The sequence below is a fragment of the Atractosteus spatula genome, chromosome 12, assembly GCF_055471065.1.
Source record: "Atractosteus spatula isolate fAtrSpa1 chromosome 12, fAtrSpa1.hap1, whole genome shotgun sequence".
NCBI lineage: Eukaryota > Metazoa > Chordata > Actinopteri > Semionotiformes > Lepisosteidae > Atractosteus > Atractosteus spatula.
In genome coordinates, this window is record NC_142717.1 from 4344921 (window position 1) to 4363425 (window position 18505).

The following is an 18505-nucleotide window of genomic DNA, read 5'->3' on the forward strand; positions in this document are numbered from 1 at the left end:
TGAAAAGGCTTATTTTGCCAGCGGTTATAATGCAATGTTTAGACAGCTTGTACAGTCAAAAGAATCCGTTGCTGTTCACAGTGAGATCCCACTACCTCTGGCGACTTCATGTAGGCAACAGCCATAGACCTAGAAATTGTCATTCTGTTAATGTGCAGAGGAATGCTATTTCTAAAAAAAAATAGGCAGCAAAGTTCAAAACTACTAAAATAAATGATGAATTAGAATACACTATACTGTATTATCAGTTTGTGAACAGTTGTTGGTTTTTTAAAACATTTCGGGCCATTGCTTACTTGTCTTATGCCACAGAACAGATTGTGAAACATTATGGAGAACCAGGTGACGTTGTCGTTTCTGTTTGATACTGGCTTGGGGAATTTAAACTATGCGGTTCACTGTTAACAGGACACGGCTCGGCCTCCTCCAGCTAACGTAGAGTTGGTGGGCCTCTCCAACAACACGGCTTACTTTTATAGAGCTGTATAGTCTATATGGAAAGAACATGCACGTTTTTAAACTTAGAGTAACATTCCTCGTATGGGCTGGGGTGGAATCTGTGCAATGTATTTCCTTCCGTGGGACTTTCCTTTTCTCTACCTCTGTCCTGTAACTAATGAGACATCTTAGGTAAGTTTGTATAGCAAGACCGCTTCCTATGAGGCACTTTTAATCCTTCTCTCTTCTGTAGAAAGCAGCTCGATGTAAAAAAAAAAAAAAAAGGAAAACCATAACAGCTGTTAGGGGAAATGTTTATGTCTCTTTTCAAGTGTGGTTCCTGGCTTTGATTTTGCATTCAAGAAGCACACAATAAAATCAGACCTTCACCTACAACCCTCCCCCACGGACTGTGAAAGATCGCCCACAGATTCTTTCCCACAAACCTTTGCGGGGCCAGAACTGCTCATTTCACATTTGTGGTCTCCATGTGCACGTTGCCTACCCCTCAACCTCCTGCCAACACGCAGGATCAGAGAACCTGCTGCGGTTTTCATCCTCTTTACGAAACACACGGAACCAAAAAAAGATCCTTATTGTTCCCAAAATCCAGGAGAGTTTGAAACCCTTAAGCCTTCGAAGAAGGGAATAGCTTCCCCAAGAGCGCTTCTGTTGATAAATGTTATTTGGCTAAGCCTGGGGTGCTAATTTAAAGAATACTAAATTAGTACATGAGCTCATGGCACAGTTAAATTCTTCTGACTACCATTAAACATTTATTATCATATCTTCATTTCTGTGTTGTTATCCCATGACTGGAGTATTCAACTATTTTTTTGTTTCCTCACTGGGTGGAAGCGCTCACTTTCCAGCTTCTCATGGTGTATTCCTCAGGCTTGTCTGGCAGTGCTCACTTCCTTCTGTTCTGGAGTTGCTTCATCATGGTGTCCTCTCACAGGTCGCGGCACCCTTGAACGTAATCTTGGATCAGCATCCAATTGTGGTGAGGAAGTAAGCACGTCTTGTTCCAGAAACAAAACAAAAAAAACTTCTCGTGTGATGAAGATGTGGAAATAAAACAGAACAGCTAAAAAAATCAGCTGCTGCCGGTATAGGAAGAGTTTCTTTCCCAGGGGTCTCTAGTGTACATCACACAGCCGTCTAGTTTCAAGGATTCACAGTGCGTGTCAAATACTTTTCTGTCTGGTTGAAAGGATGATCCAGTGAATATGACCCTGTGTAGAAAGAACAGTGATTGATAAACTGGTCCCACGTTTGAGCTGCACCAGTTCTGGCTCAGAGGGCATTATCTAGCACGCTTTGTCGACCGGCGTCAAGTTCAGTGTCGTCACAATGAGGTAACTGAAACCTGCCACTAAAACACAGCTAATGGCCTTATAAAGATGGCAAGCCTTGAAGCAAAATTTCCAGCTGGAGACGTCTTGAGACATGGACAAGGAAGGATGCAGGACTACTTCGAGGACCTGTTTTATTTTTGTTTTAGTTGTATTTGTAATTTCCCAAGTAGTTCATGAGAGGGAATATAGATGCTTTGCTAGGAATTAAAAAAAGGTAGGCGTTTAGCCTTTTGCTCAAAACCTGTGCTGTGATGTAACTTGTCCACTTTATGGCACATACAGTACAAGCTGAAGTTTGTGCTTCAAATAAACAGTGTGTTTACTATTAATCTTGAATGCATGAAGGCACATGGAATCAAATCCTGGCCAAAAATATGTGGAAGTTGTTTTCCTATTATTATTATTCCTATTATTATTCCTGTTATTTCCTTAGCAGTTGCGTCATTGACATTTTTTCCATTGAGCAGCATTCCAGAGATTTTCCTTTCTGCCCTATTTAATTCCATTTCCAGGTTTTTGTACCCAGCCACTGCTCTGTGAGGTGACTGCTTTAGTTAATTGTTACCGTACATGGCTCTCGCCAAAAATGAGTGTGAATGATCAAAAATAGTTTTTGCTTGAACCAGCTCCTTTTTTCCCCACTGAGCTTCCTGCAGCTCTTGATCAGTGAGGAAGAACGATGCTTTATTCCCAGATTTGTACTGTTGTAAAAAATCTACAGTATGATTAGTGGGCTGTAGCTGACCTGCTGTTGTATTTCGTCTTCCTGAAGTCTTGAGAGTTTGTTAAGCAGTACTTGGCTTGTCTTCTGACGTTGGTGTCCACTTTGTGTTTGGTCTGTATTGACAAGTAAGCCTGATGTGCAGAGGACATGTGGGACTACTGAGAGAAGCTTGACCATTTCCCCATTTCTTCCACTCTGTTTTCCGGGCCTGTATTTATCAGCTCACAAACCAAACACTTATGGTCTGTAAAGGTGCCACAGTTATTATTATGTGTCCACATGGGTCCAGTGTGGACAGACATAGTAAACTGAGGTTATATTCCAGTGTTACAGTTGAGAGGAAGCCTTCAACCCATCTAGCTCATTTGATTGCTGGTAGCTAATTGTATTGAAGAACTTGTCCAGCCATTTCTGGACGGAGGTGACGTTTGTCCAGTTCAGCCAGATTGGCCGACTAACTTGTTCCAGACTCCCAAAACACTTCGTGGAAAGACATGCTTCCATTTCTCAGTATTTCACATCACCATATAGTCTTTCCAAAGCAACAAATCACTCTCAGAGCCCTGTAGTTTTTTTAGATGTGTTTGAAAATATCAGTGTAGAAGAAAGTACCTTAAATTAGCAGTTGAGTGGGATGTGTAAATGCATGCATTATTTTTTGGTCCTTGGCATGCAAGGCTGTTGCAGGGATTTTTCTGATTCTTGTGTCATCATTCATTACATGGAAGTCCATTTTTAGCCTTATTGGCTCTGCCCTTTCTCATAACTTCAGTGGACTTGGGTCTGTTTTGTAATTCCCTAATGAAGCATAACTATCTTATTAGTACTCAGCTTCTTAAGATTTTAAGAGATGCGATTTAAATCTTTTTGTCTTAAAGGAAGTGTACCTTCCCACTCAGAAGGGATGGTTTTGTACATTTTTGCTTCATGGATTTAATATAACACAGTTGAGGTCTCCTATTTGCTATTCAAACTTTTTGACACACCGTGAAGAACTACTTATTATTCAGCTACACACCTTTATTGTTTCCAGCACTATGCATGGATTTAAGCCATACACAGAAGATGGTGCTGCATTTTTGGCTGTATAAATAACATTCTATGTTTATATGATGTTCCACAGAGGCTTTTATGAGGGAGTTCTCATCTGTGGTATTGTGATAGACTTTGGAGTTAAATGCCTTGCCACATTCTGATTTCTCTCTTTGTGTTCTGTGATCTGTTCATTTTCCTGCTGTATGGAACTCCGTTGTTAGTGTTGTTCTTTCACCAGATAGGATATCTGTAGGCCAGTATTCTTCAATATCCCTTTAAAGGATTAAAAAAAGACATGGTCATGAAGCTAATAGTTTTAAATCTAGCATTCTGCTTTGAGGTTGGAATACAAATCCCTTTCCACTGAAGTTATGACCATTTTGGGAATTATAGGCTGCAGTCAACTCCAGGTTCACTAAATTTCACCTTGGTTTTGAATACATTTGCTTTATTTGCTGTTTTAATCAGAACAATCTATGCGTGAGGTCGTGACTCGGGTAATTGTGAGCTGATCGGAACTGCTGTGCAGCAGGAGTCTTGACCCATCCTGCAGGCCTGTGTACGTTTGTATTTTTTCTGGTTCTGAAACACATTGAAAGAGTTATGAAATGATGTGAGAGCTGCACATTTTTAGAGTGGCGTAGGGGGAGCAATTGACAGTTCTTTTAAAATCCAAAGGTTTTCCCATTTGTGATTTAAGAGCCACTTCTGGACAGTGCTTACCCCACCTCTCGGTCTGTGTACCCCGATATTAGTCCACCAGCCCCTGACCAGCCCTGCTGTCCTAGTGTACCTTAGGCTCCAAGCCAGCTTCACTGCCAGCTCGACACACTCTCTGCTTGCAATGTAGAGCTCCTGATCAAGTGATTCAGGCTTTTCTGTCTTCAATTAATGCCATACCACAAGATATTGGCACCCTGAATAAAGCATTTCTTCATCTTCTGAACCTTCAAGTGTAATGTTTCGGGAGATGGTTACATATGTGTTTGTATTGTGCTTCAATGGCGGCCATTGTTTCCGAGCAGGGTGTTTATGAGTTCATTTGGGAGGCTGCTTCTTGCAGGGATGTCTAACAGCTCAGGGATATGGATTGAGGCTGATAAATGAGAAACTGCTGAATGTGGTGTTATGAAATACAGTTGGTGGGTGGTTTGATGGTATGGGGGATTTCCACAAAGCTGCTCGGAGCCTTATCCTAAGCCCCATGGACAGTGCGCTCGTGTGTGCGTGTTGGTGTGGGGTTTGGGTTGGCGGTAGTCTGCTGCTCAGAGTCTATTTGTACTTGCACATCAGCAGGAGGTTGATGTTTTTACTGCGTGGGAGTTGGATTATGTTTAGAAACAATTGCCTATAATCTCTCTGCATTTTTCTTTAACCCTATGGAAGCACTGTCGGGATGAAAGGCTTTTCACGAGGACTCTGAAATTGTTTTGCCACATTATCTTTGGTAGTGTTTGATTTGCTATTGGTTCCCGCAGTTGGATTTTTATGGGTTGTGCATTTCTAGCATCCCTGTAATTTCCTTAAAGGGCACAGAACTGCGTATGGAAATTGTCTGATGTCTCTGTTCTCTGGGACCCAGCCCGTTTCGAGAGCGTCCATCAAATGTCTTCATTGCACTCCCACCCCTCCCCAACCAGATCAGTAAACTACACCGAATCTCTGTGAATAATGCTGGAGAACAGACTTTGACACAGATTTCCATCCACATGTCCCTGGAGGATTTAGGAACTGCGCTGATTTAGGGAATAATCGCTTGTGCTTGTGGAGCAATTCAATGTAGCTCTGTCCCACTGGCATGCACTCTCCTGGGCTCGTAATTATGCATGTAATCACTGTCTGAACCTTGTACTTGGCTCTTTATCCTAACAGAACCCAGTATCAATGCCTCAAGAAAGACATTGAACCTGGCATAGGTGACTCACAGTAATGACCCAATCGTGAACTGTGAAGATTGCACAGTACGTTGATTTCAGTTGCATAAGAAAACCTGTGACACTCCGCAGTGTATGCCAGACTTGAGTTTGCCAGGCTCTTTTGAAAGTGGAGACTTTGCTCCATTAATTCTAAGAAGCTAAATTCATGGAGAAATTAATGCAATTCATTCCAGCAGCAAAGTTTTCTACTTATTTCCAAAAGGTCCTCAGTTTTAAATCTGGTCAAGAGGAGCACAGGAGATCTTAGAGGAACACATTCTCATTGAGCTCAATGACTTTGGAAAGAGCTGAAGTGCAGGTTTTGCATCCATCTACTATGATGCTGTCCAGAGATGTAGCAGGGCCTGGGTTGTACTCTACGATCTTCAGACATGAAGACTCCTCATATTTTTATTTGATGAGGATCAAAGCATCTTTCACAGTCCTTTATAAAAGTTCAAGTTGTGTCTAAAAAATAACCATTTTGACAGATTGTCATTTTAATAAAAGCACAGATACGTACAAGTAATTAGAAGTTTTCAAGGCTGGTCTGTTTTCACATAAGAATGTTTGTCACGCGAATACATTACATAATTCAATTTCAGGGAAACAATTGAACTGGAAAACAGTACTGAATTTCTGAAGTTTTAAAGGCCGATAACCTAACCCTTTTCTGTTTAATGTTTAATATACAGTAAGTGTATTCCTGATGACAGGACAGTTGATGTGGCAATGAATATTGGGATTCAGGATGAGAAGTTTGAGAGGAATTGTCCAGAAAGGACAATCTCATATCTAACAAAACTTTTAGAAAAAATCAGGTACAATTTTATAGCACTGAATGGTTTCTTGTCCATTTTTTTCAGAGGTGATAGTCTCAAGATGAAACTAAAAAGTAAACGCCAGAAGCCAGAGGCCCTATATATAAAATAATTGTGTTCATTTGTATATCGCTCTGCATCCCAAAGCAATTCATGCTTCAGAAGGGGGCCCATGTCATTCTCCACTCAAGCAGAACCCAGGAGACTACAGTCATTGGCAGCTGCCATTGTGCTAACAGCTCCACCATACAGTAGCGCAAGTGGAGAAGTGAGGAATTACTTCACCAGTTGAATCGAGAGGGAAATCAAGGGGGTCCAAACCACACAAGCTTAAAGAGGAACTTAACCAGGACGTTGGGGCTCGCACACCTACTCTTATGAACAGTCCTGTGAGCTCTTTAATGCCGAAGTAGTGCAGCTCTCGGTTTAACATCTTATCTTGTAGCAGCCTATGTCCTGCAGCACACTGTCCTTGGTCATCATACTGAGGCACTGGATTTTAAATTCTTGTCCAAGGGCAAGACTGCCACCTACAGTACTTGTGCACCCACACCACTTCAAGTAGCAACTTCATTTTCCTTAGTGGCTCCCTGTCCTAGTACAGACTTTGCTTACTTTCAAAGATCGCCCCCTTGACTGCATATTGCTTTGAATAAAGGTCTTGTAAATCACTTCTTATTATTTTTGTAAAAGTGTAAGGGCTCCCTAAAATATAACACATACGTGATTCACTTAACACTGTTCTCATTTCCTTTTTTGGTGTTCTGGAGCTTGGTTTTATGACGTGAAAAGTCTAGAGAGGTATTTGGTGAAGAGAGCATGGATCACATTTGGGCAGTAGAGGCTCAGTTTTCCACAAATGTTCGTGCAGGTATGGTTATCTTCTTTGGTTAATTAAATTGTAGGTGTGTTTTAACTTATGAACTCATTGTTTTATCAAAGAAGAGATGGAATTTATCGGTGAGTATGCTGTATCATGATAAAAAATGGTGGGACCTGACTTGGCGATTCATAATTAAGAGCCAAAGGAAGAACGTAAATAAATAAATGATTAGTTTAATTCCTTGAGAGTGCCGCTGTTGTTTCTTCAATGATAAGGAACAGTTTACAGTTTGCCAGCAGCTACCTCATTTTGTGAAGAATGCAGTAGTAAATTTGACAGATAAATGGCATAACCATGTGCCCAAAAGCAAAACCTGTCTGTTTTTAAAGATGTATGCATTTCGCTCCAGCAGCCATGACTGATTTTCATTTGAATTGAGAATCTTCAAGTAAAGTGTAAGGGACTTTTTGCTGTACCCATCTCCCGTGTTACAATGTAGTCCGATTTCTCAGGCTTGAACAGTATAAGCAGCCCCGGAGTTCAAACTAAAATCACTGCCAAAAGGAGACACAGCTTGTCTTCCAAGATAAAAAAAAGACCTACGGAATTTTTTTTTTTATTGTATCAGTCAAACCCATAAAACAACTGGTGCTATAACTGATGGGAGTTAAAAGGGTGTCCGTTTTCCCACGTACTCTTGGAAAAAGCTTTCTCAAATCCTGAATAATTTTTTTTTAATGAGTAGCAGTGAACAGAAGATGACCAGACAGAAGAACTACAAATCCATTGTAATATTTTTAAATGTGTCGCACGGTTATACGTTTATTGCCATATGTTTATGTGGGAACGGTGATTATATGGAGTGAGTTACAGTTGTTGGCAGTATAGCAGCTGTTCCTTTCGCTTTGGTTCTGGTTACGTTCTGTTATTTTGCTGACTGTTGCTGGAGCAGCATGAGGAAAACATCTTTTTTGGGTGCCATGTTAAAATGAAGACATTTAAGGTACAGTACAAGCACAGTTTATATATAAAAACAAAAAAGGAGTGTTCTGTCTAGCGGTTACGAGTTACATTTAAATGTCAGCAAAAAAAGAGCAGAAAAAAAATGGAAATATGTTGATTGCATAAATATTCAGACCTGTAAACTCAACTGTTTTTTTAAGTACCTGTGTTTTAAATGGTTTTGGGTAAGTTTCTACCAGCTTTGCATAGTGATTTGGGGTGATCTTAGCCTTTTCTTTTGGCAGATTTGCCCAAGCTCTGTCAAAAAGCTAGAGGATCACTTTTTCTAGTCTTATCACAACTGATCGATTCTACTCAAATCAGCACTTTAACTGGTCCACCCAAGGACATTCACTTTCTTATTCGTATGCTACTCTGTTGTAGCTTTGTCAATGTATTTTTGGTCATTGTCTTGCTGAAAGGTGAATTTTTGTCTTTCATTTAGGTTTGATGTCCATTTTTCTTCACAATTGGCAATTCTTTGCTCCATCTTTGTTCCCAGCAGTCTTGACAAGCTTCTCAGTCACGTCTGAAGCCAGACTAAAATGCTGCATCCACTGTGCTTGACAGTAGGGATGGTGTTGACTGAGTGATTCACTATGTTAAGTTTACATTTGCATGTAACCCTTTTCAATTTAGATTAAAAAGTTCCAGTTTTGTCTTGTGTGACCACAAAACTGTTTGCGACATGTTTACAATATCACTTATAAGCTTTGTTGTTGACTAGGTGTGAGATTTGGGATGGTTTATTCAATTTTCCATATAGACCAGTTTTATGGAATGACTGTTGACTCATGCGTATTTTCTCTCAAAAGCCTCACAATTGCATCATGCCTCCTTGATCAGTTAGGACAAACAGCTAGATCTAGGCTCTGTCTGAGTGATACGATACACATTCATTTTCTGTGATCAACCTATTTTTTTAGGGTTTTATTTGTAATTGTCAGAATGTTTGAGAAATTGTTTTTACCTTGGGGGTTTTGTGTTATAATGTGTAAATAAAGGTGTAATTAATTCTGATATAATATTTCTTGATGGTTGTTAGGTCACTAAATATATTACTTTGGAAAGGGTGTGTAAACTTTCTATTGGCACTGTACAGTATGTAACATGAGACACCTCAGTAAAAGTAACAAAGAAAAATATGTGATTGCAGATATACTGTATATGTTCTGCAGTTACTGTCAAAGAGTTCACAAATAATGGGATGGAAAAAGAAGTAAAAAATGTTAATCCCCTCCACAGTAATGTAACAGTGAGCTCACAAATGCTTAAACCCTCAATACAAATGCAGTGTAAGAAACATGAGCTAACACGGACTAGCTGAGAGAAACCAAGATGTAAAACACATGTCCACAAGCTTAAAATAAATGCACTTCAGCCAGGAAGTCCCACCACATATTGTAATTTACCTGTTTCACACAGAAATGACAACCCAAGAAGTACAGTGAAGTAGAACAAATTAGCACCCCTCCCCTCTCTAGAAAAGAAGAACAATTCTCTGTTTTACTAAATCGGGAATAATAAAGGAATACATACGCACCCTGTAATGTCAGGATTGTCTACAAAAGGAAGCGCATCCAAAGATGCAAATGATCCAGCTCACGTGTCTAACAATGAAGCGAATGGCATAGACTTCAAACCAGGCATTGCTTCTCTGCAGCTCAGAGGCAACTTTTTTCATTTGTATACCGTGTCGCATATACTGGACTTGTATCTACGGATAAACTTTAGCTTGGCTGGGTGAAGCACAGTGGGTCTACACTCCAAGGGAGAGAGGGTTTCTGCACTGTACTGCAAGAGCATAGTAATCAGAAAAGAAAAGGAGTGAACCGCAGTTGTGCTGAGCAGTGGTGCTAATTTTATGGCTGCCTGAAGGATGGATTGCCAGTCACTATAGTGAAGAAGTTTGAAGGCATGATACCTGTCCTTCTTTGTGTCAAGACTGACATAAATCCTATATTATCTTGTAATTATAGTGGTTTTGAGGTGGCCAGCAAGGGTAACCATTTTGGTCTAATTCTTTGTACAAAGAATGGAGGAGTGGGTGACTCTCCATTGCTAAAGAATTGAGCTTCATGGGGATTTCAAAATATTAGGTAGCTGTGAAGACTGCCCTAAAGTGAAATTTAAACTTAATTTTAGAAATAAAGTGTGCTGAGTGCAAAATTGTCCTGACTGTATGAGCAACCATCTCTGGTGCTACTAGAAGTGTTCAGATATTCTTTCTCATCTCAAACCTTTCCCCAAACTTTTATGTGTGTAGTATTGTTACTATACTGTATACATAAGATGTTGTGTGGGACCTTAACCTTTGATGTATATGCTGGATTTGTAAACTTTAACTTTAACTTTCTTTTTTATTTTTTAGTTGCTGAATATAAGCCTTATTTTGCCCTTTGGCAAAGATTAACATCAGGTCATCCTTGAGTTTTCTGCAGATTAGAAGACGGAGTATTGTGTCATGACATTTTTTCTTGAAATAAGAAAATTAGACAGGATAAAGAATCTATGAGAAACCCAGCATCTTTCCCCTTGGGAGTTTTTTTTCTCCTTTCTCAGTAGAATATGAGAAAGAGGACTGTGAACTGAACAAAGCCACTATGTGCTGCACACATCCACAGTTTTGTTTGGCTGGGAAGCCTGCCATGAGATAGAATTCAATCTAATTCTCCTTTGGGGCTTCCTCGGGGTTTCATTAAGTACCACTATGGCCAGAGAGGCTAAAGTGAGATAGTCCAGTTCTCCAGTCTGGTAGGCAGGCCTGCTGGTCACATCTGCTGGCAAATCAGGAAAATTAACCAATTCATATATTATCCAGCCATATTCAATGGCCATACAAGTTGTTTGTTATTGATGTAGGCTTTACTTTTCCCGTGCTTGTGGAACAACACAAATGTGACAGGCCTTCGAATTACCTCTGAATAGATGCCGAGAAATTGGTTGCCTATTAAGTGGAAACCTTTTGTTAACACAGCATGTACTGTGATCAGCATCTGTTTGGTAAATGCTGGAGTTTTGTTAGCTTCATACTCTGGCTTTTGCTTGAACAGTGAAAAATTTTAATCTCCACGGTTTGCTCCACTGAAAACCACAAAGAGGGGGAATTCTGGAAATGTTTAGTGAAGTCTACACCTTGCTACCTGTCCAAGATTGTAGAATTTGAGGACATTTGTAAGGTTAGCCAGTGTTTGTGTGCCAGTGTGTGAGGGTGCTGTCCCCAACAGTAGTTAAGGGGGGCAGTCTCTCAGGACAAATTAGCCCCTGCATCAAAGGGAGGCGGAAGATCACAAATTTATATCGTGTCAACAATATTAACAAATCAGCACCAGTCGACATTATTCCTACCGTCAGGTGTAGTGGTGGCAGCTTGTTATGGGGCTGCTTCTCTACATCACTTCAGGTCAAAAGTAGTTCAGATCGCATTGTATTCTAGAAAAAAAGAAAACTTCTGAAATGCATTGTTTGTATCTGAAGATCGTGGAAAATGTTATAAGAAATAAATAGTTAAATGTTGTAAATCCTTGTGGAGTTGGTAGTTGTAAACCACCAAATGTGAAAGGTCTCTCAGGGATTTTTTTTTTGCAAACTCTTATCTCTGTTGTTTGACAGTTAAAGAGAGTTGAAAATTGGACAGTATTTTTGTATTGTATCTGTATTTTTACTGCTGAGCCACCTGGCCAAATAATAATGATTCTAGTATTTGCTGGCTAGAAAATCCAAAAATACAGTGTCTAATCTGGTGTTGTGCCTTGTGGATGGTGGGTCATTAGGCTGAGTAACCATACAGCTCCCATGCTTCCTTCTTGACTGTTATCGGAGTTTGTGCTTTCGACACTGAAAGAGTAATGTTCTGTCCCAGATCACTGCAGTGCTTTTTGTTGCAATTCTTTTTGGTATATAGAGGTACAGTAATGACAAGACACCAGTTGCTGTTAATCGAAGAATCAAAACTGATAATCTAGCCCTAAATAACAGATAACCGAAAGAGTTACCCTGAATTTTAGGCTCGAAAAAAAGAGGCCTAAAATCTTACTAAACCCAGACTCCAGTATCTGAGTGAAGCGGAAGTCTGGGCAAAGCCCTAAGCCAGGAATGTCCGTTCTTAAGCTCAATGAAATTCGTTATCGTTAAGGAAACGAAACCCCCTCTTCGGTAAAAACCAGAAATAGTTTCTAACTCAAACAAACAGCACAGTTTCCATGCCAATGGGCATCTATAAATAGTTCTACTGTTTGTTTTCAGAAGCGCCCTCCCTTGAGAAAGTTCGGTGAACAATGCTGAAGTGCCGGGCAAGCTGACTACACTTTTCATTAGCAATAAATATGTTTTCTTTTATGCTGCTTACGAAAGAGAAGATTTGGAGCAAGGGAATAATAGAAATACCGAATCTTGTGTGCAGAGTAGTGCATCAGGGACTCTGAATCATGTATCATCTGTGCAGAAGAATGACTGATTTTGAAGTGTCATAAATACGATCGCTATCCATCTAGTCATTTAAAAAGTGACTGAATAGCACATAAATATGTACAGTATTTTTATTTGCCTCCCTCCTAAAGGATGGTATTTTACATATGTGGTATTCACAATGGTTTACAGAAGCTAGGAGAATAAATATGAACCAGCACCTGCTGCAGCAGGGCCATTTGTGATGGAACCGCTCAACCGAAGGATCACAAGCAGGTTACTGAGTCAGGAGAGCAGTACCAGGGGAGTCAGTGGCAGAGTCAGGGTCAGAGCTGCCGTCCTTCTCATAACAAGCCACAATGCCATCAGGTGAAAGGTTTTATGCCATTCTGCAAGAGCAGAGGGAGCATGGTTTTAAATACATGCAATATTGTATCCCGACTCTGGTGAGGCAGTAGTGTTTACAGGGGACATGGTTTCTCAAAAAAGCCCACTTTTGTTTCTCAGGGAATGGTGAAAGCACCTGGCGGAGTCACTACCTGGATAACGCGAGCTAGAGCTGCAGGCAACCCCTTCAGGTTTCCACTGAAGAGACCAAGGGAAGACTCCAACTGCAAAACAGACTGGAAACCTTTCCTCAACTGAAGAGCTTTTCGGAAGCCTTTTCTTGTTTTGTGCTTAAGGTAAGGCTTGAAGCAGAGGTAATCCTTCTCTAGCATAAATACATGCATTCCTATGGTTCCACTCCTGGCAATTATCCCAGGATCTTTTCCTCAGATGTTTTTTTATTTAGAAATGCCATTTGTGTTTGATTTATCCACCTGATTTGAATAGCTGATTGTGTGTTTTTCACTTCTCTTGAAGCCACAGGGGTTGATGTATCTCTTGGAACCCGTAGAGGACTAATCCCCTCCTGCCTTCAGTGGTGCTCAGCCAGTTGGTTACATGTTGGTGACATGACCCACAAAAAGTTTTTTTTTTAGCATTAATGAGAAAATATTCCCCCTTTTCTGAGAAAACGTTCTTCCCAACTTGAAGTTACAACATTTGAATTACTGAGAAAGCAGCTCTCAATAATTACACATTATTGTTGATACATTGTGGGTAGATTTGGTTTTAGTAAATAAGGAATAAGAGTTAAATGTAGTTTTGTATTTTCTGTTCATTATAGATTTTTACTGTATTTGCTGCTTATTGCAGTATTGTTCAGAGTTTTGGTGCTATGGTTATGCAGGCTGCTTATTTTACTAAAGATGTTGTGTGCTTGAGTGGCATTCACAGTTTCTCTTTATGAAGGTGTGCTTAAAGATGTCATTTTTTTGCATTCCTTCCTCAGCTGTTGTCAGAATTACTTGTAAGTCTTATAAAAAGAACTGAAGGAGAAAATACATATACAGAATCTGAACTTCAAAGCAGTCTTCTTAGACTTCAGTGGTTGTGTTTTCATATCAAGCTAACTTACTTGCTATAATCTTAGGTATTTTTGCAGAAATGTGTTGCTGAGGGGAGAAATCCTTTTTGTTTTTCCCAGTGATACACCAGTTTTATTGGAGAACAGTTTTTTTCTTAGTAACAAGATGTGCAGCTTTGAGTCAGAGTAAAATGTGACAGTAATACTGGTGGAATTCTTTTGATTTGGTTTTGCTCGTTATTTGATTATTTGATCGCAAGACAGAAAAAAAAGATCACAGATTAACATTTTGATCTCATTTCCTACATATTGGCTGACTACAGATACATTTCTCAGCTCTGGCTTGAAGGACTGTTGTTTTGTAGGGGTTCTATAATACTTTATTAAGCAAGCTGACCCATTCTCTTTTGCGCATCTTTTTGTGTACGAAACAGATGACTTTGTTTTATGCCAATCATTCAAAAGCACCAGGTTGTGAATGCTTTATTGTGAAAAGTAGAATTTCTAAATCTTTTTCATAGTGACAAAGACGTTTTATACCAGAGTATGCGAAGTACAGTATATAAATGGCTCTTGGGGTTTTCAAAACCTAATTAAAATATTTTTTTCTCTGTTTAATTTTTCCTTAGCATTTAGTGGTTTTGCAGGGCAAGAAATATCCATTCACAATTTTTTGCTTGTTCTAAAGAACAAATGTCCCAGACAGACACTGTCCAAGTGTTTAAAATTGTGGATGATGGACTTTTGATTTAAGCTGAAATACAGTACGTTTTCCAGAAGAGTGGTTGTTATCCCTGACATCAGTGGTTTTTAACTTGCAGGCCTAGGATCGCTTGCGGTCTCTGTGTGAATTCCATGAAGTTGTAAGCACAACAGGCTCCACATGCAATATTTCTTTGCTCCTCTTGCAGTAACAATCCGTATACCTAACAGATCCTGTGTCTTTCTTTTATTTTATCGACTCGACTTGTCCTCTGGCAGGCTGTTGTGGGTAAAGTGACGCCGGGAAGTTGACCAAAGACCACATGACCAAAGAATGACTTCTCTCAGAGGATAGTGAGACTTAGCAAAGTAAAAGCATCTACTGTTGTGAGAGATGTTGTATTCGTATGAAGGTCTTTGTTAATATAAAGTTGTTTTTTTAACAAGCGCATAGATAGAGGTATTTTAGTAGTTTGTTTCCCAAGAGAAGAGTTTCCAAAAATCTAGAAGTGAAACTTCTGTTGAAGTGCACATAGCCCTCTAAAAAAGCTTATTCTGTCTGGCCTAACATATACTGTAGCCAGCTTACTGGTGACTCGAGACCATCATGTTAGATGTCCTTTGCCAAGTCTGCTTATTCCTACTAAGCATTCAGAGTGTCTGCAGCCATAAGGAGTAAAATGGATAGGTCTTTTTTTTTGAAGCACTGACGAGTGCACCTGCTGGAACAATCCAGCTGAAGAGACAAGAAAGGCGTTTGTATTAATTTCTGCAGTTTAGAGATCTGTTTTGTTTTTCCAAGCCTAACGCGAATCCCCCCAAAATATTGGGTTTGTAAAAACCCGAATTCCGCTGTATTTATCTGTTGGCTAGTTTTGGTGTTCATGTAAATTTGAAATCCTCGTTATTCTATGGACACGGTATGGAGGAAGGTCCCCTGCCGCTGTGACAGTCAACTGAACTTTTTCAGTTTTTTTTTTGTCATTTTGCCACTTGCATGTTTTTTACTTCCGACGAGGGCTGAAGCCGTCATACGGTGATGCCAGATCTATTTTAAAAGGCGCACCACATCTGGCTCCCCTTATCACCTTTCTTTATCTGCTGCTGACTCATACAGTGTGGTTTGAGAAACCTCCACCGTGCTGTCACGCCAGGCCTGCTTACCGCTCTGAGTTGTGCTCTGCGAGCAGTTGCTGGCAGACATTGCCCTGTACACCAGTCAGAAACCGAAAGTGGTGTGTGGCTCAGTCTACAGCCCTGTGTCCTTACTGACCTCCCCCCCTCTCCTCCTCGCAGCATAGCGCAGACCTCAAAAGGAATAGACAGGCCGAGTGTGGAGCTGTGCCGCTGGGGCTCGTGGTTAGTGATTCCTCTGGTTTTTTGTGAGCATTTGTGCTCGCCGACCTGTTCGTTTTCCGTTTGTTTCTTTTTCTGTCGATCCCGAGATCTGCTTAACAGTCGCAACTATGAGCGTCCTGAAATTGATGCCGGTGACCTGTCTAAACTTTGCCTTAGCAGAGAAGGACATTCTGATGAATTGGATAGACAGCCCGGGGTTTTAAGGTGTTAGCGGTTCACTGTATAGGATTTGCAGACGGGAGCTCTCGCAGGGGCAACGGTCCTGAGAGACCAGACCTGAGCATGGCTTCTTTTTTTTTATTTATGCCCACTGGAGCCTGTTTGCAGAAATACGGGAGAATCCAGGGTGGTCAGGTGTGTGCTGGGCCGGCAGAAAAGAAAACTGGGTTCTTCTCGTGAGTGTTTTTCTAACAGAGAAATCCTAACTGTCTGAGTGGCAATGTTTTTGTTGTTTTTTTTTTAAATACTTTCTTCCTCATTTTTGCATTGGCTTCCAAATACTTCACCAGAAAGCCCTAAGTCATTAGTGTTGTACCTCAAAATAGAAAGAAACGAGGCTTTTGACTGATGAAAGTTCCAGCTTTGCTGTTATTTCACAAGAGGGAAAATGTGATAAGTGGAATGGATGGGCCAGACGGTATGGCAGAAACAAGGTTTGTGATTAGTGAGTGAAAAGATTTTGTTCTAGATAAACCTGTTCTCCCGAGTTATCATCCTCTAATAAGGTCTTATGAAATTCTTGTTTTCCGGGTTTTGATGCGCTGTTTTCTGTTTCAGAACACAATTGAGGTCATTTACTCAGTACCACTTAGCCAGACCTTTTCAGTTAGAATACTGGTACTTTGGAATACACATGTCTAGTACTGCCAGACAGAGCAGCTGTTTAGTTTGGGAAACTGGCTCAAGACCAACAGCAGTACTGTGAGTCCTTCAAGCCTCTCGGAACACTTGTCTGTAATTCAATAGAAAGTCTTTGGAAAAAAAAACTGCACTTTATCTTTGACCCTGAAGGAAAACATCCACCCTGCGTATTTAAATTTTTTTTTTTTACTCTCTCCCTGAATATTGCTCTCTGTGGTAACTGGGCTTATAATCGCTTCCTGATGATTCAATTAACCGGCCAAAACATGATGGATTAATTAAAATACGCCAGAGTTTTAATTACAAAAGCACACAGGCATAATAATAGGTAAGGAAATTACAATTACCAAGATGCATTTAAAATTGTCACTGTGAACTTGTACAGCTCTACCATGTTGACTGCTGTCATCCTGCCTGAGGTTGTCACAAGACTGCATCTATCAGTCTCCTTTTACATGATGGATTTCAGTATCTGTGTCAGGTCCCTCAAAATTGCTTGATGCACAAAGAGTCATTAAGCTGAACTTTTAAAATATAAAAGAATTATTATTAGCTATAAATTATTCTACACCAAAGTCTGAGACTTGATGGTTTAACCAGTGTGACAGCACTAGAGTAGGTAGTCCTCTGGGTTAGAGATTTAGAGTGGTGTAATATATAGATCTTGTTAAAGTTCTGTCTTATTAGACTGCTGCTTTTGTTAACCCTTGTAATTTTTGGTATGTGCCATTTTGAACTCTGGTGAATTAATTTATTCCTCATCATTCTGATTTAATACCCATTTTTCAGACTAATATGCAATGTAAAAACTTAGCACTTGAATTTTGACTAACAGAATGCAGTTAAATTTCTTATGTATAGACATGTACTTCAGTCATGTAATGTTATTTTAATCAAAAGTAAGAAGTGTGTGTTTTATTTCCTCATGGGCTGTTTTTTCTTTCAAATTAAAAAAATAACCTCTTAAAGACATAATGTGTTAAGTAGCACTGTAAAAAAATTATATTCTCATTTATCATAAAATTCTGTAATATAAATAACCTCAAGATGTAACAGAGCATGTACAGTAGAATTAGATAGTAATTGATTTAAAACCTGGTTTTAATCACTGAAAACGTCTGATCCTCACAATTATGCCTATATACTGTAATCATTAATCAATTCCATAACTGTGCTTTACATTACTCATTTCTGTGCACACATACGGTATATGAAATACAGAAGAATGCTACATGCTCATCTGCACAAGTTTTTCAGTACCATGAACAGTGAAGCATGAAGCAGAGCACACAGGGAGACAAAAGAGCACATACAGGTGAGACCTGGAGTGAAGCCGATGTAACATTTCCTTCAAGAAATGTCAGGATTAAATCTTTGGATTAATTAGCTCCTGCTAAACTGCACTGTTCTGAATCATCATCGCGTCTCATTTGCAATTATCGTGTCTTATGTTCAGTATAAAAAATAGGCAGGTTTGAAACTAGTTTTTCCTCTCTGAAGTGGTAATAACTTATGACTTCCTGTTGCTTTAGTCAGATTGTGATGGGTATAATACAGTAATACACAGAGTAGATATTAGAATAATGCCAACCTGTTCCAAGTGCACTTTTATATATCTGCCTATTGTTCACGGAGTCTAGAGGAACTA

The 18505-nt window shown here is 39.8% G+C and overlaps 1 protein-coding gene across 4 annotated transcripts in view; it reads left to right on the plus strand.

Moving 5' to 3' along the window:
- The window catches only part of atxn1a (ataxin 1a), a 157094-nt gene that overhangs the window by 23362 nt on the left and 115227 nt on the right, over nucleotides 1–18505 (plus strand). For 3 of the 4 annotated variants that reach the window (XR_016093816.1, XR_016093817.1, XM_088928520.1), the window contains exon 2: nucleotides 13032–13207. The exons of the other annotated variant lie outside the window; for it this stretch is intronic. The gene's annotated coding sequence lies outside the window, so the exon portion shown is untranslated. The remainder of the gene's footprint in view (nucleotides 1–13031; nucleotides 13208–18505) is intronic. 4 annotated transcript variants of the gene reach the window in all.